At 45.9% G+C, this 5,989-nt stretch overlaps 1 protein-coding gene across 6 annotated transcripts in view; it reads right to left on the bottom strand.

The window, feature by feature from the left end:
- The window catches only part of KLHL23 (kelch like family member 23), a 60,945-nt gene that overhangs the window by 26,675 nt on the left and 28,281 nt on the right, over positions 1–5,989 (bottom strand). The gene's annotated exons all lie outside the window — the stretch shown is intronic.

The raw sequence follows: 5,989 nt of genomic DNA, 5'->3' as shown, positions 1-5,989 counted from the left end.
GTCAGAGTCGGAGGGGAAGCCGGAGCCCGGCCGGGGGCAAACAGCGCAGCTCGAGATCTGGGTCCGGGTCGGTGGAGGACCCGGGGTGGGACCAAGGACCGAATCGAGGCTGGTCTGGGCGTCAGGGCAGCCCTCGGAGCGGCGACCGTTGCTGGAGAAGGGGCCACAGCCACCCCGGCGTGGGTTGGAAGGACGCACCCCGGCTGGGGTGAAACCCCGAATCCGTAGCCATCTGCCCGCGACTGCTACGCCGACCGCCTGAAGGGGCCGCTGTCCCGCACCTTCCAGGGGCTGGGGTGGTGGTGGGCACCCCTGATCTTCCTCTGGCGCCCATGATGCCGCCGGCCAGCCGGCTTCCTTTACCTGCCCGAGGACGAAGGTCTGGAGGAGCCGTGCGCCCGGGGGAGCCCGGCCAAGGCTGAGTGGGCTTCATGCGCGGCCATTTCACCACCACCGACTCCTACCACTTCCCCAGGAGGAGCCCCGAGGCCAATTTCGCCTCCATTTTGGTGGTCTCCCACAGCGACTTATAGCTGGAACCAGATATCTTTGCCGAAGTTGGTAAATTGGGCAGCGTGATGCAGGATCTGCAGGTCCCAAGGGGAAACGCAAGCCACATCCAGTACCAGCAAGTGTCCCTGAGGCACCAGACGCTCTGTGTGCCCCCCAACCCGCTCCTGCATGCCTGGCAGGTGGACAAAACGCTTGACCTCAGCAGCATCACCTTCCCCATCTACAACCACAGCGGGCATCTCATCTTCCTGACTGGCTTCTTTGGAAGACACATCTTGGGGGACAGCCTGGGAATGGGCCCGTTACTTCTGCAGGCCAAAGCCATGCGGCTGCTGTACTACCTGAAGACCCAGCACTGGAGGACAACGTGCAGAGCAAGCAGTGGCTCACCCGTTTCCTCCACCAATTTAACAATATTAACAATAGTCTGGCCACGAAGAAAATTGAGGTACCTGGCGGTTCAGGTTTACAAGGAGGCCAAGAGAAGGTGGGAGGGATGAGGAAGACTTGCTCCGAGAACCGTAAGAAAAGCACCGCATGACTACTTCAAGGGGTCCTTGCCTCAAAGCTGGGTTTGCTTTACTGTATTTGGCACTTAACCCAACTGTCTTAAATTAACACCGACGGATGCCAGGAATCGTCAATTCTTGGTAACATTCAAGTCGGTAACACAAATCCTGTGTCCACCAGATGGGGCTATTCAGTACAGACACTGATCTTCATGCTTAATTTTGGGGTTTGGTTTCTTATCATATTACAGTCTTTGAAATTCTACTTTTAGTTGAAGTCTTCACTGGTTTTGGGGAGCCCCCAAAACTTGCTTGGAGCTCGCTGAGTATTTTTTTTTTGGCAGGTGGTCCACTTTACATTGCTTTCCAGACAACTGCAATTTGAGGCAACTTCTATGACAGTGATCCCTTTGTTTCACCTGGCATACTTTCTAATCATACTGTTTGCAGTCACATCATGCTATTGTTGCTGCAAGTTCTAGATCAAAAGTATCATCTGTGAACCTCAAGAGCAGGGGGTACTTGCCCACCCCACTCTCACGAAGATGAGGATCTTCAGGGTGGTCAGCATGTCCTCGTCCATCCTGACCCTGCTCCACTCTAAGCCCAGCTGGCCGCCCTGGAGTCCGCTTCTGAAGCCTTCAGCAGCTCTAATAATTTCATAAACCAGTTGTATGCTATCATTTTAGTGAGCGTGAGTAAATGTTTGGATTCAGGGCTTCTTAACTGTGTGCAATTCCTGCCCCAAACTTTCTTAGAGAAGTTTCTTCTTGTTCAAGACAAAGCTTATGGGCTCCATTACCTTGTCTTCCTAACTTCTTTCAAAAGCAGATATAAAAGGGAATAGACATGTTTTTAAACCAATAACTTTGTGTTAAAAATACTGGAAAATACTTTTCTTTTGTGTGTGTGTGTTTATTGGACCTCCTAACATGTTGACAAGCAGAAATGTTATATGGAAGAGCCTTTCTAAAAGCTGAACCTCTGAGAATAAATGCCTTATACTAGGAATTGGGGGAGAGAAAAGCAGAAGGAAGTTCTAACAAAGATTGTGTTTCAAAGACTTTCAGAAATTATGAAGGATACCTCTCTGAAGAGTACTCCAGTATGATGTTCCTTGAAATGGATATGGCTGTCAGGATGTTGCTTCAGAGTGTGAAGTCAAATGCATGCTAACCTTCCAGTTTTGTTTTTGTTTTGTTTGACACAGGGTCTCTGTCACCCAGGCTGGAGTGCAGTGGCACAATCTCAGCTTACTACAATCTCTGCCTCCAAGGCTTAAGCAATCCTCCCACCTCAGCTTCCCAAGTAGCTTGAACTACAGGTGTGCACCACCATGCCTGGCTAATTTTTGTATTTTTAGTAGAGATGGGGTTTTGCCATATTGCCCAGGCTGGTCTTGAATTTCTGAGCTCAAGTGACCCACCCACCTTGGCCTCCCAAAGTGCTGGGATTACAGGCATGTGCCACCATGCCCTGCCAACCTTACAATTTTTAAAAAAGAGACAAAAGGTGGTTGAATTATCTGGAGCTAATAAGAAAAAACTTGAAGCAACCATTAATCAATCTAATCATGTTCTTCGAAAATATAACCAGCCATTGGCTATTTAAAACTTGTAATTTTTTTTATTTACAAGAAGTATGGAGACTATACTGCCATCTGATTATAAATGACAATAAAATATTAATTCAACCCTTTAAAAAATTTTATGAAGAACAAAATGCTCTAAACTTTCCTACTTTTAATATATGTTTAGTATTTCTGGCTGGAATTCCATACCATTCTTTCCTTCTTACTAAAATCTCAAGTTTCAGGTGGCAGCTTGCCAGTTTCAACCTCACCTTCTCATCTGCTTTCTGATTAAAATGTTTAAGAAATCCAGCCAGGCATGGTGGCTCACGCCTGTAATCCTAGCACTTTGGGAGGCCGAGGCAGGTGGGTTGCTTGAGGTCAGGAGTTCGAAACCAACCTGGTCAACATTGTGAAACCCTGTCTCTACAAAAAATTAGCCAGGCATGGTGGCGTATGCCTATAATCCCAGCTACTTGGGAAGCTGAGGCACAAGAATTGCTTGAGTCTGGGAGGTGGAGGTTGCAGTGAACCGAGATCATACCACTGCACTCCAGCCTCAGCGACAGAGAGAGAGACTTTCTCAAAACAAACAAACTAACCCAATAAATAAATAAATAAAATAAAATCTGGAATTATTAAAAATTCATACCCAAACTGCATGTTGGCATTGTTATTCTAAGAATGGTGTGTGTATGTGTGTGTGTGTGTGTATGTGTGTGTGAGGGAGGGAGGGAGAGCGAGGGAGAGAGAGAGAAAGAGAGAGAGAGAGATGTGGAATAAAGCAATGAGTTACAATGTGATATCCCAGGTGACCTTGAGAACCAGAATACTTCCTGTGGGAAAAACGGCTACCTATAGTTGTTAAGATGCTTTTGCCATTTCCCTGACAATGCTAGAACTCTAAACATGTTAAATTCTAATACCCCTCTCCTGCTTTTGTGTTATGTAATATTTTTTCTAATTTTTAGAATTATTTATAGTGAGCTATATCGCCCAGGCTGGTCTCAAATTCCTGAGCTCATGCAACCCTCCTGCCTTGGCCTTTCAAAGTGCTGGGATTACAGGCGTGAGCCACCACACCCAACCTGTGTTATTATGTATTTTGATTTTAGGCCTAGAGACAATGAACAATCCAGTAGCAATAAGCATCCCTAGCATCCAGACTATAGTCTTTAGTGAGAAATACCATTTCTCACTAAAAGAAACTAGTGCTGCTTAAACAAATGGTTCATTCCAGGTTTGAGGCAGGAATTGTACAAAATGGGCCAGGAGCATCTTGTTATACAAGATAGCAAAGAAGCTATCAAAAACTATTAAGGTTTTAACTGAAGTAGTTGGAAACAATCTGCAGACGATTCCACTGGCTCAAGATGGAATAAATCATGCATGAATAAGAGTAACTGCAGGGGACTGAAAAAAAATGTTTAAATTAATGATTTAAAAATGATTAAATAATGATTTTTTAAAAACCTAACCGCCGGGCACGGTGGCTCACACCTGTAATCCCAGCCACTTTGGGAGGCCGAGGTGGGCAGATCACGAGGTCTAGAGATTGAGACCATCTTGGCCAACATGGTGAAACTCCATCTCTACTAAAAATACAAGAAAAATTAGCTGAGCGTGGTGGCGCACGCCATAGTCCCAGCTACTCGGGAGGCTGAGGCAGCAGAATCGTTTGAACCTGGGAGGCGGAGGCTGCAGTGAGCCAAGATCATGCCACTGCACTCCAGCCTAGCTACAGAGCGAGACTTCTTGTCTCAAAAAAAAAAAAAACCTAATAAATCATCTTTGGAGGACGCTAACAACTATTTTGCAAACTAGTAAATAAAGGGAAGAATCAAGCATTTAACCTGCCTTTCCTACACAAACTATAACTCTGAGTAAACAACTAGTAAATGAGGGAATGTCTCTTTTTATAGAAGTATTTAAACAAATAGACCAAGAAGAGACAATAGTGGCCAGGCGTGGTGGTTCATGCCCATAATCCCAGCACTTTGGAAGGCTGAGGCGGGCGGATCACGAGGTGAGGAGATCGAGATCATCCTGGCTAACATGGTGAAACCCTGTCTCTACTAAAAATACAAAAAATTAGCCAGGCATGGTGGTGAGCGCCTGTAGTCCCAGCTACTCGGGAGGCTGAGGCAGGAGAATGGCGTGAACCCAGGAGCTGGCGCTTGCAGTGAGCCGAGATCGCGCCACTGCACTCCAGTCTGGGCGAGAGAGTGAGACTCTATCTCAAAAAAAAAAAAAAAAGGAAGAGACAATAACATTGGAAATCACCATTTTGCAATCCTTAGTGAATTAAGGATCTAGGATTGAGCATCTACGGCTGCTAACATACAGACAACCAGACGTTAGGCTTTTTTTTTTTTTTTTTTTTTTTTTGAGATGGAGTATCGCTCTGTTGCCCAGGCTGGAGTGCAGTGGTACCATCTTGACTCACTGTAACCTCCACCTCCCAGGTTCAAGCGATTCTTGTGCCTCAGCCTACCGAGTAGCTGTGATTACAGGTGCCCGCCACCATGTCTGGCTAATTTTTTTGCATTTTTAGTAAAGATGGGGTTTCACCATGTTGGCCAGGATGGTCTCGAATTCCTGACCTCAAGTGATCCCAGCCTCCCAAAGTGCTGGATTACAGGCATGAGCCACCACGCCTGGCCCAGATGTTAGGCATCTTTTGTCAAATACATCATCACCTATGAAGTAGTCCTGACAAAAACCAAATCAAACCTGAATCTGATTAGGCCTCTAGATCTAACTACCAACTTATAGGACATACAGAGAACAGAGGAATGTGCTAATCTACACAACATGAATCAGTAAAATACCGACATTGAAAAAGTAGGATATATATCAAGGTTCTTCAACAAATACATTGCCAGGAGTTAAAATAAAGAAGAGATGGATAAGGAATTTATAGAATAAGAGAGCTAAAAGACAAAGCAAAGCTAAATACAGCGTTTAGAGATTTACAGTTGGGTGATGTAGTGAGTTGAATGCAAATATGTCCACATCCTACTCCCTGGAACCTATGAATGTTACCTTAATCGGAAAAAGGATCTTTGCAGATGTAATTAAGATCTTAAGAAAATCATCCTGGCCGGGCGCGGTGGCTCACGCTTGTAATCCCAGCACTTTGGGAGGCCAAGGCAGGCGGATCACGAGGCCAGGAGATTGAGACCATCCTGGCCAACATGGTGAAACCCCATCTGTACTAAAAAAATACAAAAATTACCTGGGTGTGTGATGGCACATGCCTGTAATCCCAGCTACTCTGGAGGCTGAGGCACGAGAATCACTTGAACCCGGGAGGTGGAAGTTGCAGTGAGCTGAGATCTTGCCACTGCACTCCAGCCTGGCAACAGAGCGAGACTCCGCCTCAAAAAACAAAGAA

The sequence above is a fragment of the Symphalangus syndactylus genome, chromosome 8, assembly GCF_028878055.3.
Source record: "Symphalangus syndactylus isolate Jambi chromosome 8, NHGRI_mSymSyn1-v2.1_pri, whole genome shotgun sequence".
NCBI lineage: Eukaryota > Metazoa > Chordata > Mammalia > Primates > Hylobatidae > Symphalangus > Symphalangus syndactylus.
Note: the sequence above shows the minus strand (reverse complement) of the source record. Positions and strands in the feature narration are given on the sequence as shown.